The 15756-nt window shown below is 44.1% G+C and overlaps 1 protein-coding gene across 5 annotated transcripts in view; it reads left to right on the top strand.

Moving 5' to 3' along the window:
* LOC128703002 (uncharacterized) overlaps positions 1 to 15756 on the top strand; it is an 805350-nt gene that overhangs the window by 111693 nt on the left and 677901 nt on the right. The gene's annotated exons all lie outside the window — the stretch shown is intronic.

Raw genomic sequence — 15756 nt, 5'->3', positions numbered from 1 at the left:
ATCTTTCTACGTTTTTACCGGGCGAGGAAAAACCTAGGTCGAAAAACAACTTCCGAACAACGTTTCGCTCTGTGTGGAGCTTTATAAAATGTACACGAGGCAATACGTTCCAGCGATATCTTACTCTGCAAGATATCACCTTCAATATTCCTCCAAATCTTCCTTCAATGTTCCTCCAAGTCTACCTTCAATATTCCTCCAAGTCTACCTACAATATTCCTCCAAGTCTACCTTCAATATTCCTCCAAGTCTATCTTTAATATTCCTCAAAGTCTACCTTCAATATTCCTCCAAGTTTACCTTCAATATTCCTCCAAGTTTACCTTCAATATTCCTCCAAGTCTACCTTCAATATTCCTCCAAGTCTATCTTTAATATTCCTCAAAATCTACCTTCAATATTCCTCCAAGTTTACCTTCAATATTCCTCCAAGTCTACCTTCAATATTCCTCCAAGTCTACATCCAATATTCTTCCAAGTCTACCTCCAATATTCGTCCCATTCTACCTCCAATATTCCTCCCATTCTACCTCCAATATTTCTCCAAGTCTACCTCCAATATTCCTCCCATTCTACCTTGAATATTCTTCCCATTCTACCTCCAATATTTCTCCAAGTCTACCTGCAATATTCCTCCCATCCTACCTCCAATATTCCTCCCTGTCTTCCTCCGCTATTCTTCTCAGTGTACCTAGCCCTGCCCACCCCAAAATATCTTCTCTACATCCACTACCGTCCTAAGTTAAGAATCTCTGTTTTCCACTGAAGAAGTTTGCTCCGAAGGCGAAACGTTTCATCAGAAAAGATACCCAAGTGTTGCACATGTGTCGTATTCATCAATAAATATACCCACTTATCGATAATGTATACCTGCAATAGGATATGACATCTCTTTGAGGGACGTGTCGAGCAACAGGTGTTTGTACTATTGAGATTCTGATACATGCTCAGTCTGACCGTCGTAATATATATATATATATATATATATATATATATATATATATATATATATATATATATATCAATAACAACACTGCGACTAGCCGGGGAATCGAACCCATGTTGTTTTAGCCCGCCTCATGGTGAGCGAAAATTATATATATACATTATATATATATAACAAAAGAAATAGGGAGCATTACAGCAGGCCTATTGGCCTATAGTAGACAGGTCCAACTCTCACTCACAAAATATAACAATATAACATATAATATCATATATCGCTATAATATCACATATAATTTCACAATATAAGCCACAGTTCGAAGTTTATTTACCCGAATAAATCCTTCCTGGCCTCGGCCCATCAGAAGTGCATTTACACAGTGCTGGAAACCATCAGGTACAGTGATACCAACTTACAAAAGACAATACAAAATCTTAAATCAAATTTAAGATGGCTGTTTATTTATTGCATATTTTCGATGATCCATAAAAGTGTTTTGAGTGCGTCTTGAGGCAGTAAATTATATCATGTGTGGACACGGCTCCAGAAATTTACTGGCAGGAAAATTATATAAATTTCTCGTGAGAAACGTTAAGAAGAATGGTGTGATCAATGTGGTATTATTAGTGGTGAAGAGAGTGATGTAGACTGCTATGAAAAGGTCAGGAAGTGTAATTTGCTGTTGAGGATTTTAATAGAGTGAGGATGAGTGGTGAGGAGAGTTCCAGACTGCTGGGTCACATACGTACCCTTCACTCCTCTCTGGATAACACACTCAAGCGAAGGATCTCTCAGGAACTCAAGGAGACGTAAGTTGATATTGGCTTTCTTGTTAGTTCCCTCTCCTTACTTCCTTCCTTCCCTCTCCCTACTTCCCCTCTTTCTCTGTCCCTACTTCCCTCTCTCCGTCATTCCTTCTCTCCCTGCCCTCCTAGTCGCTCAAACTCCCTCTCCACTAGTTAATTCCCTCTCCCTCTCCCTACCTGTCAGGTGTTAGAATTTTCCCGGTTATACGGAGATTCCTAGATTCATTTTTCCCTTTTCTAGTGTGTGTGTGTGTGTGTGTGTGTGTGTGTGTGTGTGTGTGTGTGTGTGTGTGTGTACTCACCTAATTGTACTCACCTAATTGTGGTTGCAGGGGTCGAGACTCAGCTCCTGGCCCCGCCTCTTCACTGATCGCTACTGGATCCTCTCTCTCTCTGCTTCCTGAGCTTTGTCATACCTCTACTTAAAACTATGTATGGTTCCTGCCTCCACTACTTCACTTGCTAGGCTATTCCACTTGCTGACAACTCTATGACCATGGTGTGTGTGTGTGTGTGTGTGTGTGTGTGTGTATACATAGAGTCACCGGTGGAGTCCCGACCCGGGTCTGGTCCCTAAGGTGGCCCGGGTCTGGTCCCTGAGGTGACCTGGGTCTGGTCCCTGAGATGACCCAAGTCTTCTTCCTGAGGTGACCCGGTTGTAACCCCTGAGGTGACCCAGGTCTTGTCCCTGAGGTGACCCGAGTCTGGTCCCTGAAGTGACCCAGGTTTTGTCCCTGAGGTCACCCGGGTCTGGTCCCTGAGTGACACGGGTCTGGTCCCTAGGTGACCTGGGTCTGGTCCCTCAGATGACCCGGGTTTGGTCCCTAAGGTGACCCGGGTCGTGTCCCTGAAATGACACGGGTCTGGTCCCTCAGGTGACCCGGATCTTGTCCCTGAGGTGACCCTCTGGCGTCCCATCGTCAGTGCTTAGAGTGCACCATGGTTGTACCGTCCTCTTAGAGTGCACCATGGTTGTACCGGCCTCTTAGAGTGTACCATGGTTGTACCGCCCTCTCAGAGTGCACCATGGTTGTACTGGCCTCTTAGAGTGCACCATGATTGTACCGGCCTCTTAGAGTGCACCATGGTTGTACCGGCCTCTTAGAGTGCACCATGGTTGTACCGGCCTCTTAGAGTGCACCATGATTGTACCGGCCTCTTAGAGTGCACCATGGTTGTACCGGCCTCTTAGAGTGTACCATGGTTGTACCGGTCTCTTAGAGTGCACCATGATTGTACCGGCCTCTTAGAGTGCACCATGGTTGTACCGGCCTCTTAGAGTGTACCATGGTTGTACCGGCCTCTTAGAGTGCACCATGGTTGTACCGGCCTCTTAGAGTGCACCATGATTGTACCGGCCTCTTAGAGTGCACCATGGTTGTACCGGCCTCTTAGAGTGCACCATGGTTGTACCGGCCTCTTAGAGTGCACCATGGTTGTACCGGCCTCTTAGAGTGCACCATGGTTGTACCGGCCTCTTAGAGTGCACCATGGTTGTACCGGCCTCTTAGAGTGCACCATGGTTGTACCGGTCTCTTAGAGTGCACCATGGTTGTACCGGCCTCTTAGAGTGCACCATGGTTGTACCGGCCTCTTAGAGTGTACCATGGTTGTACCGGCCTCTTAGAGTGTACCATGGTTGTACCGGCCTCTTAGAGTGTACCATGGTTGTACCGACCTCTTAGAGTGCACCATGGTTGTACCGGCCTCTTAGAGTGCACCATGGTGGTACCGCCCTCTCAGAGTGCACCATGGTTGTACTGGCCTCTTAGAGTGTACCATGGTTGTACCGGTCTCTTAGAGTGCACCATGATTGTACCGGCCTCTTAGAGTGTTCCATGGTTGTACTGGCCTCTTAGAGTGCACCATGGTGGTACCGGCCTCTTAGAGTGTACCATGGTTGTACCGACCTCTTAGAGTGTACCATGGTTGTACCGACCTCTTAGAGTGCACCATGGTTGTACCGGCCTCTTAGAGCGCACCATGACTGTACCGGCCTCTTAGAGTGTACCATGGTTGTACCGACCTCTTAGAGTGTACCATGGTTGTACCGCCCTCTCAGAGTGCACCATGGTTGTACTGGCCTCTTAGAGTGTACCATGGTTGTACCGGTCTCTTAGAGTGCACCATGATTGTACCGGCCTCTTAGAGTGTTCCATGGTTGTACTGGCCTCTTAGAGTGCACCATGGTGGTACCGGCCTCTTAGAGTGTACCATGGTTGTACCGGCCTCTTAGAGTGCACCATGGTTGTACCGGCCTCTTAGAGTGCACCATGGTTGTACCGGCCTCTTAGAGTGCACCATGGTTGTACCGGCCTCTTAGAGTGCACCATGGTTGTACCGGCCTCTTAGAGTGCACCATGGTTGTACCGGCCTCTTAGAGTGTACCATGGTTGTACCGGCCTCTTAGAGTGTACCATGGTTGTACCGGTCTCTTAGAGTGTACCATGGTTGTACCGGCCTCTTAGAGTGCACCATGGTTGTACCGGCCTCTTAGAGTGCACCATGGTTGTACCGGCCTCTTAGAGCGCACCATGGTTGTACCGGCCTCTTAGAGTGCTCCATGGTTGTACCGGCCTCTTAGAGTGCACCATGGTTGTATCGGCCTCTTAGAGTGCACCATGGTTGTACCGGCCTCTTAGAGCGCACCATGGTTGTACCGGCCTCTTAGAGTGCACCATGGTTGTACCGGCCTCTTAGAGCGCACCATGGTTGTACCGGCCTCTTAGAGTGCACCATGGTTGTACCGGCCTCTTAGAGCGCACCATGATTGTACCGGCCTCTTAGAGTGTACCATGGTTGTACCGGCCTCTTAGAGTGCACCATGGTTGTACCGGCCTCTTAGAGTGCACCATAGTTGTACCGGCCTCTTAGAGTGTACCATGGTTGTACCGGCCTCTTAGAGTGTTCCATGGTTGTACCGGCCTCTTAGAGTGCACCATGGTTGTACCGGCCTCTTAGAGCGCACCATGGTTGTACCGGCCTCTTAGAGCGCACCATGGTTGTACCGGCCTCTTAGAGTGCACCATGGTGGTACCGGCCTCTTAGAGTGTACCATGGTTGTACCGGCCTCTTAGAGTGCACCATGGTTGTACCGGCCTCTTAGAGCGCACCATGGTTGTACCGGCCTCTTAGAGTGCACCATGGTTGTACCGGCCTCTTAGAGCGCACCATGGTTGTACCGGCCTCTTAGAGTGCACCATGGTTGTACCGGCCTCTTAGAGCGCACCATGATTGTACCGGCCTCTTAGAGCGCACCATGGTTGTACCGGCCTCTTAGTATCATGTGGGAGTTCGATACGTGGATTAGGGTAGAAATACTCACGTAGGCTGTTATTACTTATAATTGCTGTTATGTGGAGGGAGCCCTTGCCAGCCCTACCTATCTCCTTGGCTACACTCGTAATACTGACTAGCCGGCTGGCCAGTACCCCGTAGTGGGTCTTTTGAAATAATGTCAGCTCAGCACAGACCGTGACTCAAGACGGTTGGTCGTTGAGTCAACGGACAGGTTACTGGTAACTGGTTACTACTACTGAGACTGGTAACTGGTTACTACTACTGAGAGCTCGGCGACGCTAACGTATGTCGTCCCGACATACAACTAATACGAACTAGAGATGGCAGGTATACGGCTTGGGCTGATTCTATACAATGTCAAAGTACACAACATGAAACATTATAGATACATAAGTAGAACATTGGAATGAAAGCTTACGTAACTGAAACTGTAATGTAATACAAGGTATACTATAGTACAACTTAAAACTCAACAAATGAACAACGAACTCAACATTGAGATTACAAGTGATAAAAACAAAAATTTTGATCGATCGATCTGTATTCGTGTGATCTACGGATTCTGAGGAAGGAATATATACAAGAAAGAGTGTTTAACAGAAAGGCAGATTCGGTGCACGCAAATCTAGACTGTTAACTCTCAGAATGCGGAGAGAACACAAACACAAAAAAAAATTCTTGAATACTGATAAGTTGATACTGTAATTATTCATCTATACAGGTTATTTACATTTAGCCCCAACTCTGCTAGGGTAAGATTGGCATATGCAGAATGGGTGTCATCTCTGGGAGGATCAAACTCTGTAGCATTGGCTAACTCATGCTGTATTTGAGGCAAATCTGAATTGGAAGTTACAAATGATACTTGAGGATTTCTCAATACCTGTCGTGTACGTAGGGAATAACGACATTCAGGTTGATCATCTGACTGAGTATCAGAGGAAGAGAGTACAGGATCAGGAGGATTGTCAGAGTCTGTCACATTAGTCTGGGTTGGAACATCATTATCATCACATACTAACTTCATATGATCCAAATGCGATTCTTTATACAGACCAGTACTAATCTCTCTAACATTATACTTATTACCAGTGATATGTTCAACTACTCGATAAGGACCAACAAACTTTTGATCAAGCTTTGGCATTGCAGACGTTTTGTTAAAATTAGTCAACATAACTCTCGAACCTACTTTGATTTTGGATGGCTTTACTCGAGTATTTGCGACTCTTGTAAATTCAGCTGTTGATTTATGAAGTGTTTCACGGATTCTTCTAAAAACACTTTGAGCTAAGCTGGTACGAGTTGCTACGAAATCATCAGGGTTGTAATTTGGTTTCGGATTAGAATATAACAACTCATAAGGCAAACGTTTATCTACACCATACAATGCATAATGTGGAGTGTCACCTATAGAAACATTGTAAGCAGAATTTATAGCACACTGCACATCAGGTATAACTTCATCCCAAGTTTCACTATTGGGATTGATAGTGGCTCTCAAGACATCAAGTACTTTCTTATTGGTTCGTTCCGCTAACCCATTGCTGGCAGGATGATGAGGAACAATGGTGGACTTAGAGATCTTGTACAAGGTACACAAATTTTCAAGAATTTCATTACAGAATTCACCTCCATTATCTGTTACTAGGGACTTAGGGGTGGTATGCCTGCAGATAATGCGTTCTTTAAACGCTTTAGCTACTGTCTCGGCAGTCTTATCTGCAATAGGAACTAACTCGCAATATCTGGTGAAATGGTCTACCATAACACACAGATGTTTGTTACCTTGGAGGGAACATCGGAAATTAGTTAACAAATCTAGCGCAACTCTTTCCCATGGTTCGCTAGTAGTTGGATACACTTGGATTGGATTAGGACCATTAGCATTGCCTTTATGTTGCATGCAGACACTACATTTCCTAACATACTCAGAAATATCAGTTGCCATACGAGGCCAAAAGTATTTCAATCTGGCTTGTTTTACTGAACGATCCATACCAGGGTGTGCAACACCTGGTACATCGTGAACTAGCTGTAAGGCTACATTCACTAGTGACTGTGGAATTACTAACTGGTATACTCTTCTGCTAGGAGTACCCAACTCGGCTGTTCGATACAGTAATTCTTGGTTCATGAGAAAGTCACTGATGGGAGCTGGTGGCTTCACAGTCAGAATAAGATCTTCCTGGAGCAGGAATCGAATCACACCAGAACACAAGGGATCGGTTCTTTCTTACTGGAGGAATGAACAAACTCGGTGGAGTGAATGACTCCCCCCGGTTGAAAAATTAACGCTATAACACGCAATATGAGCAAGGGAGAACGAATCTACTATCTCAAACTACAAGCACAGGAGAAAAGAAATGAACATGGTGAACAATGCTGATATTCTGAGTCGCACACAGTGACACGAGGTATCGACTATAAAGAAACTACACTTACAAACTTTAACAACGTGGAAGTTACTCGAGAAATAACTTCTTACAATGCACTGATTACTGTCAACTAGGATGGGACCACAATCTGAAACACAAGGGACAACAACAACACTCAAGTGAGCACACTAGCCACAGAAACGTCTTTCTGCACGGCTTGTGGCATCAGCAAGAGATGGCATAACTCGTTGCAAGTAAAGTTCTTCTCAAAGCGTCCCCTGGGAAGGAACGAATACTTGAACAAGTCGCCATCGCAAGGATAGTAGAGCACTATCCTGCGTGCATGATATTGTGGCTGGAGTCCAGACAGGAGTGACAGTATTACTAGTGCCTGACCGCTCGGCTACGTTAATAAGTAATTCACGGATCTATAGGAACTTAATCTGAACTTTACATTTCGCAGCACTTTAACAAATCTCAGATACAAGCTGTGAGAACAAACACATTGCTCGAGGGCTAGGTATTGTCTTTCAGTAAGTAAGGGAATGTAAGGACTGATGACAGGAGCAGCAATAGCCTGAGAGATCTGAGTGTCGACATTCACTAAAGTATCACTTGACGGTATGTGAGACATAATGGCAAAGTAACACGAGAACAAATAAAGCAAAAATAATGAACAATAAAAAATGATATAAAATTCTAGAATTGAAATGAAAAGATATACAACTAATTCTGCAGAAATAATAAAAAATTAATATCTAAGATACACTGCAAGAGGAAGGAAAACTCAATTTAAAGGACTATTGACCAAGAAAAAAAAAATTTACATTGAAATATACAAGTAAAAATATTACTGGAGACTGAATTAAATGCAAAATGAGCTGTCTTTACTCTTGCTAATAAAAAAAATTAATTAATTAAATTTTTTAAATCAATGTGAAAGTGTAAAATAAAATTATTAAATTGTTAACTGGGAAATTTTAAGTATTTTCTAAGAATGCATAAACAAAATTAAAATATAAATCATAAAAATAGCAATAAAAGAAAATAATTCACTGCAGAACAAGTTCAACAAAATAATTCACTGCTGAACAAGTACAACAAAATAAAGTGTAGAAACAATCACTGCAGTAATAAAGTGTCACTGGGAAAACTCAGGTTAAATGATGAATTAAAATATGAAGATCAAAAAAAAATAAACTGATTGAACACTTTAACTCTTAATTGTAAATTAGACAAAACAATTTACTCAAGCAGAGTAAAGAAAACACTTTACGTTAAAAGTACTTGAAATTACATCAAGAGTGAATTTGTTCAAGAAATATAAAAAATAAAACACAGGAACAAAACAGGTAATATAACACTTACAGTGGTGGGGCACACAACAATATTAATTTATTCTTACAACAAATTCCTGCTGTGACTGATACAACAAAATCTTGCTGTGACTGATACGACAAAAATTTGCTGGCAAAAATAATGGTACACAGTCTGCGAAAAAATTAGAGGAATGAGACACTGCTGGCATACGAAAAAAAAGACACACATAGAAATAAATGGATAATTTGGTATACTGAAAGAATACAATAAAAAAAATGAATCACTTCACACAGGGTGACTGACTGGTACACTACACAATATTACTTACTAGAGACAGGAGTAGCATAAGAAAAAACACAGAATAAAAAATATAAGATAAATAAAAACACTGAAAAATATTGTAAAAATTAACGAGTCAAAGAAAAACTGAAAACACAAGGTTTAGAGTACACAAACAATTTACTATAAATGTCTCACACACGCAAATGTCTTTAAATGCAAGAAAATGTCTCAAAAAAAATTATCACTGAAGTCGAGAGTAGTAGACGGGTGATTACTGGTGACGGCCTCTTAGAGTGCACCATGGTTGTACCGGCCTCTTAGAGTGCACCATGGTTGTACCGGCCTCTTAGAGTGCACCATGGTTGTACCGGCCTCTTAGAGTGCACCATGGTTGTACCGGCCTCTTAGAGTGCACCATGGTTGTACCGGCCTCTTAGAGTGCACCATGGTTGTACCGGACTCTTAGAGTGCACCATGGTTGTACCGGCCTCTTAGAGTGCACCATGGTTGTACCGGCCTCTTAGAGTGCACCATGGTTGTACCGGCCTCTTAGAGTGCACCATGGTTGTACCGGACTCTTAGAGTGCACCATGGTGGTACCGGCCTCTTAGAGTGCACCATGGTTGTACCGGCCTCTTAGAGTGCACCATGGTTGTACCGGACTCTTAGAGTGCACCATGGTTGTACCGGCCTCTTAGAGTGCACCATGGTTGTACCGGCCTCTTAGAGTGCACCATGGTTGTACCGGCCTCTTAGAGTGCACCATGGTTGTACCGGCCTCTTAGAGTGCACCATGGTTGTACCGGACTCTTAGAGTGCACCATGGTTGTACCGGCCTCTTAGAGTGCACCATGGTTGTACCGGCCTCTTAGAGTGCACCATGGTTGTACCGGACTCTTAGAGTGCACCATGGTTGTACCGGCCTCTTAGAGTGTACCATGGTTGTACCGGCCTCTTTATACATCCCATTCTAGCAACTTACCAATATTTATGTAAATAAAACCAAGTATTCCAGTTGAACCACAAGATCAACAGAGGAATCTGATGGAAACTGTACAGGTGGATATGACTTCACCACCACCACCACCACCACCACCACCACCACCACCACCACCAGCACCACCACCACCACCACCACCACCACCAGCACCACCACCACTACCACCACCACCACCACCACCACCAGCACCACCACCACCACCACCACCACCACCACCACCACCACCACCACCACCACCACAACCAGCACCACCACCACCACCACCACCACCACCACCACCACCACCACCAGCACCACCACCACCACCACCACCACCACCACCACCACCACCACCACCACCACAACCAGCACCACCACCACCACCACCACCACCACCACCACCACCACCACCACCACCACCACCACCACCACAACCACCACAACCAGCACCACCACCACCACCACCACCACCACCACCACCACCACCATCAGCACCACCACCACCACCACCACCACCACCACCACCACCACCACCACCACCACCACCACCACCATCACCACCACCATCACCAATACCATCACCACCACCACCACCACCACCACCACCACCACCACTATCAGCACCATCACCACCACCACCACCACCACCATCACCACCACCACCACCATCAGCACCACCACCCCCACCTCCACCATCACCATCACCACCACCACCACCACCACCACCACCACCATCACCACCACCACCACCATCACCACCACCACCACCGTCAGCACCACCACCACCACCATCAGCACCACCACCACCACCACCACCACCACCACTATCACCACCATCACCACCACCACCACCACAACCACCACAACCAGCACCACCTCCACTACCAAAACCACCACCACCACCATCATCACCACCACCATCACCACCACCACCACCACCACCACCACCACCACCACCACCACCACCAGCACCACCACCATCACCACCACCACCACCACCACCACCACCACCACCACCACCAGCACCACCACCACCACCACCACCACCACCACCACCACCACCACCACCACCACCACCATCAGCACCACCACCACCACCACCACCACCACCACCACCACCACCACCACCAGCACCACCACCATCACCACCACCACCACCACCACCACCACCACCACCACCACCACCACCATCAGCACCACCACCACCACCACCACCACCACCATCAGCACCACTACCACAACCACCACCACCACCACCACCAACACCACCGTCAGCACCACCACCACCACCATCAGCACCACCACCACCACCACCACCACCACAACCGTCAGCACCACCACCACCACCACCACCACCATCACCACCACCACCACCACCATCAGCACCACCACCACCACCACCACCACCATCAGCAGCAGCACCACCACCACCACCACCACCACCACCACCACCACCACCACCACCACCACCACCACCACCATCATCACCACCACCACCACCACTACCATCAGCACCACCACCACCACCACCACCACCACCACCACCACCACCACCACCACCACCATCACCACCACCACCACCACCATATTATCTCCTTGTTCCTGATTCTGTGTCGCAGTTGCTTGTTATATTGCTATTGGGCTTAGCATTCTTTTTGTTGTTCAAGCAGACTGTTCTGACTGCCAGTTGGTCAAGAAGTTAGTTTATTTGAGGACTTTGTCAGTCACTTATTTAAGTCTAGTCGAGTCTTGAGACATAGCGAACTACTTAGAGCACTTACACACATACACACAAACTTACTTGTACATATTTGTAATATCTTATTAAATGTTAATGTACCAGACGGTACTTAAGAATTATAAATGTGATATGTGCTTTCAGCACAATAATATTATACACGAGAGAAGTGATTAATATTATTTTGATTATTGACCTTAATTTAATTTAATTTAATTTAATAATATACCTCTAGATTAATAAATTTATTAAATTTTAATTTCTCTGGTTAGTAGCCTACCAGTTGTAATCCTGAAGCACTATTGAATCATACTGAATTTTAATGGATAATTGGACCAGGATACTGACTAATTGTTACGAAAACCCAGTAACAGGCTGGATGCTAGAAGGGCAGTCCTTTCTAGTATTACCTGGAGATCTCTAAGCTTTTAGAATCGCGTTTTTTGTAAACACCACCACAACCACCACCACACCACCAGCACCGCCACCACCACCACCACACCACCACCATCACGTTACCAACGTAGCAATCGTAAACACCCGTCTACGATAAGCTATAAGAATTGAACAACAAATCTTGTTGCTTTCAGCCCAGGAGCCATTTACAGTCAAGACTGAGTCAAAGACACCGTGAACCAGTGATTTTTCTCTGCACTTTGGCCACATATATATATATATATATATATATATATATATATATATATATATATATATATATATATATATATATATATTATAGGGAGTAGGTTGGTAGACAGCAACCGCCCAGGGAGGTACTACCGTCCTGTCAAGTGAGTGTAAAACGAAAGCCAGTAATTGTTTTTCATGATGGTAGAATTGCTGGTGTCTTTTGTCTGTCTCATAAATATGCAAGATTACAGGTAAGTCTTGCTACTTCTACTTACATTTAGGTCACACTACACATACATGTACAAGCATATATATACACACCCCTCTGGGTTTTCTTCTATTTTCTTTCTAATTCTTGTTCATGTTTATTTCCTCTTATCTCCATGGGGAAGTGGAACAGAATTCTTCCTCCGTAAGCCATGCGTGTTGTAAGAGGCGACTAAAATGCCGGGAGCAAGGGGCTAGTAACCTCTTCTCCTGTATATATTACTAAATTTAAAAGGAGAAACTTTAATTTTTTCTTTTGGGCCACCCCGCCTCGGTGGGATACGGCTGGTATGTTGAAAGAAAAGAAGAATATATATATATTATTTAATAAAAAAATAATATATATATATATATATATATATATATATATATATATATATATATATATATATATATATATATATATATATATATATGGATGTTTATAGACGACGTTGTAAAATGTAAAAGAAGTGAATGTAGAGATATCATATCATAATATCATGATATAATGACTAAGTCGCATGTGTGACGTAACGTTTCACCTGTCCAGCAGGCTTCGTCAGTCATATACAGATGTGGTAGAGACTGTAGAAGTAGAGAGGTAGTGTGAGGGTCTCAGTCCCTCACCTTTAAGATGGTCCGTCTTTTGGCCTAAAACCTCCAATTACTTCTCCTGTTTTACTGTCTCTAATATTGTAGCTACCTTTGTAAACGGTTCACCAAGTGCCGGATCAACCAGGCTGTGATGGATATGTGGGTCAACGGGCCTCCAGCAGCAACAGCCTGGTTGACCAGGCAAGCACCAGACGAGCCTGGCCCATGACCGGGCTCCGAGAGTAGTAAGACTCTCATTACTCATCAAAGGTATATCGAAAGTAAGGTGCTGTAACCTCCTCTTAAGAACATATGAGTAGAGGAACACTGGCCCATACAAGGCAGGTCCTTCTCAAAACTAATCATTCCCACCCACTTCAGACAAAACTTTTTGTCTGTAAGATTAGATTAGATTTTGCTACCGAAGTGGCTAGTTTATTGTGCACCTCATATCCATCCTGTTTGTGACTTGAAAAAGCCCACTGTGTGGGCGAAACGTTGTCAATAAAGGATCACATTAAACTGCATATGTGTTTATGTTTCCATAGTGTCGGTATTTTATACCACTTATTTTCATCAAGAACATATGGATACACAATAGGCCTAGAAACTCGGCCCCAAAAGGTTAACAGGAGTACATCTGCATTTATATCTATAGTTCACTTATCTGTTACAATTAAATTTAGGAAATTTGCTTAATATATCTAGTATCATATTTTTATTAATAAGATACCTTGATATGTCACGTAGGTTATTATACTGTCTGTCTCTGTATTCCTCAATAAGTGGACAATTAAGCACATAGTGTTCAAGAGAGTGACCATATGCCTGATCACATAATTTACATTTAGTTTGATCATCATCTGTGTGTCTCCCAAACTGCCAGAAGTACTTGTAACCAAGCCTAAGCCTGGCCACTACAATATCAGTCAGTACTTGTAACCAAGCCTAAGCCTGGCCACTACAATATCAGTCAGTACTTGTAACCAAGCCTAAGCCTGACCACTACAACATCAGTCAGTACTTGTAACCAAGCCTAAGCCTGGCCACTACAACATCAGTCAGTACTTGTAACCAAGCCTAAGCCTGACCACTACAACATCAGTCAGTACTCGTAACCAAGCCTAAGCCTGGCCACTACAATATCAGTCAGTACTTGTAACCAAGCCTAAGCCTGGCCACTACAACATCAGTCAGTACTTGTAACCAAGCCTAAGCCTGGCCACTACAACATCAGTCAGTACTTGTAACCAAGCCTAAGCCTGGCCACTACAACATCAGTCAGTACTTGTAACCAAGCCTAAGCCCGGCCACTACAATATCAGTCAGTACTTGTAACCAAGCCTAAGTCTGGCCCCTACAACATCAGTCAGTACTTGTAACCAAGCCTAAGCCTGGCCACTACAACATCAGTCAGTACTTGTAACCAAGCCTAAGCCTGGCCACTACAACATCAGTCAGTGTTCACATTGCAAGTTGCTCCATAAACATACTTATCTACGTTCATGTTATCATAGTGGGTTATAGATCTACTCAGGCTTCTAACTGCATTCCTATAACAATCATTTTCATTATTTACTTCTCTCCTAATATTATTCCTAATGCTAGACACAGTTATACCAAAGTTATATTCTACATTCTCCTTCTGGATACTCTTCTTGGCTAACATATCAACTTTATCATGAAGGAGTAATCCAATGTGTGATGGGATCCATAGCAACTGTACATTAATTCCTTTGCCCGGATTTTTGAGTATCTCCAATGAGCATGCTGTTAGAGTCATTATGTGAGTCAAGAGCCTTCAGTGATGACATAGAATCAGTAATGATGATAGAGTCAAGCTCAGTTTCATAAGTTAACTTTAGCGCCATTAGGATGACAAACTCTTCAGTTTGCAGTGTTGACGCCCAGTTAATTCTTATGCCTAACTCAACAAGTTATGGTTCTTAACTAGGGAGGTGGCAACAAGAGCAGCTGCAGCCCTGCCAGAAGACTCCTGTTTAGATCCATCAGTGTATATGACTTGTGATAACTTATTACTCCAGCTAGGCCAGAAATTTCCTCTTGAGTGTGAAGGCTTACTCAGCCCTGTAACAACTTCAGACAGTATTATCAAGGCTGGCTCCTCCTCAGGAAAATTAATGAATAGAAAAAGAACAAAAACTGACAAACATAAACACTTTATTATTTAGAAAATTTAAAATATAAAACACTTAAATATGAAATATTTATCCTACCTTAAAGAAAATGAAAAATGAAAAATATAAATGATATCTGAATTCAACGCTAATATATATATATATAAAACTTGGGTGTCTGGTGTTGGTGACACTGCGTGTTGTTGAAATCGTTGCTGTTGCTGATGATGGGGGGGGGTCGCAGGTGTTGGTGACAACCCACCGGCTCGTTCTTCACAGATTTTATAGCCGTCAATAATTCGTCCAGATGACAGGAAAGCAGGTTTTTTTTTCCACTGCAATGATGAGGGGTTATATCCTGCTACTTGCATACACAAACAGGTAAGTGGATCAAAA

Source organism: Cherax quadricarinatus, chromosome 86 (assembly GCF_038502225.1).
Source record: "Cherax quadricarinatus isolate ZL_2023a chromosome 86, ASM3850222v1, whole genome shotgun sequence".
NCBI lineage: Eukaryota > Metazoa > Arthropoda > Malacostraca > Decapoda > Parastacidae > Cherax > Cherax quadricarinatus.
The sequence above is the reverse complement of the archived record's forward strand: the minus strand, read 5'-3'. Positions and strand labels throughout refer to the sequence as shown.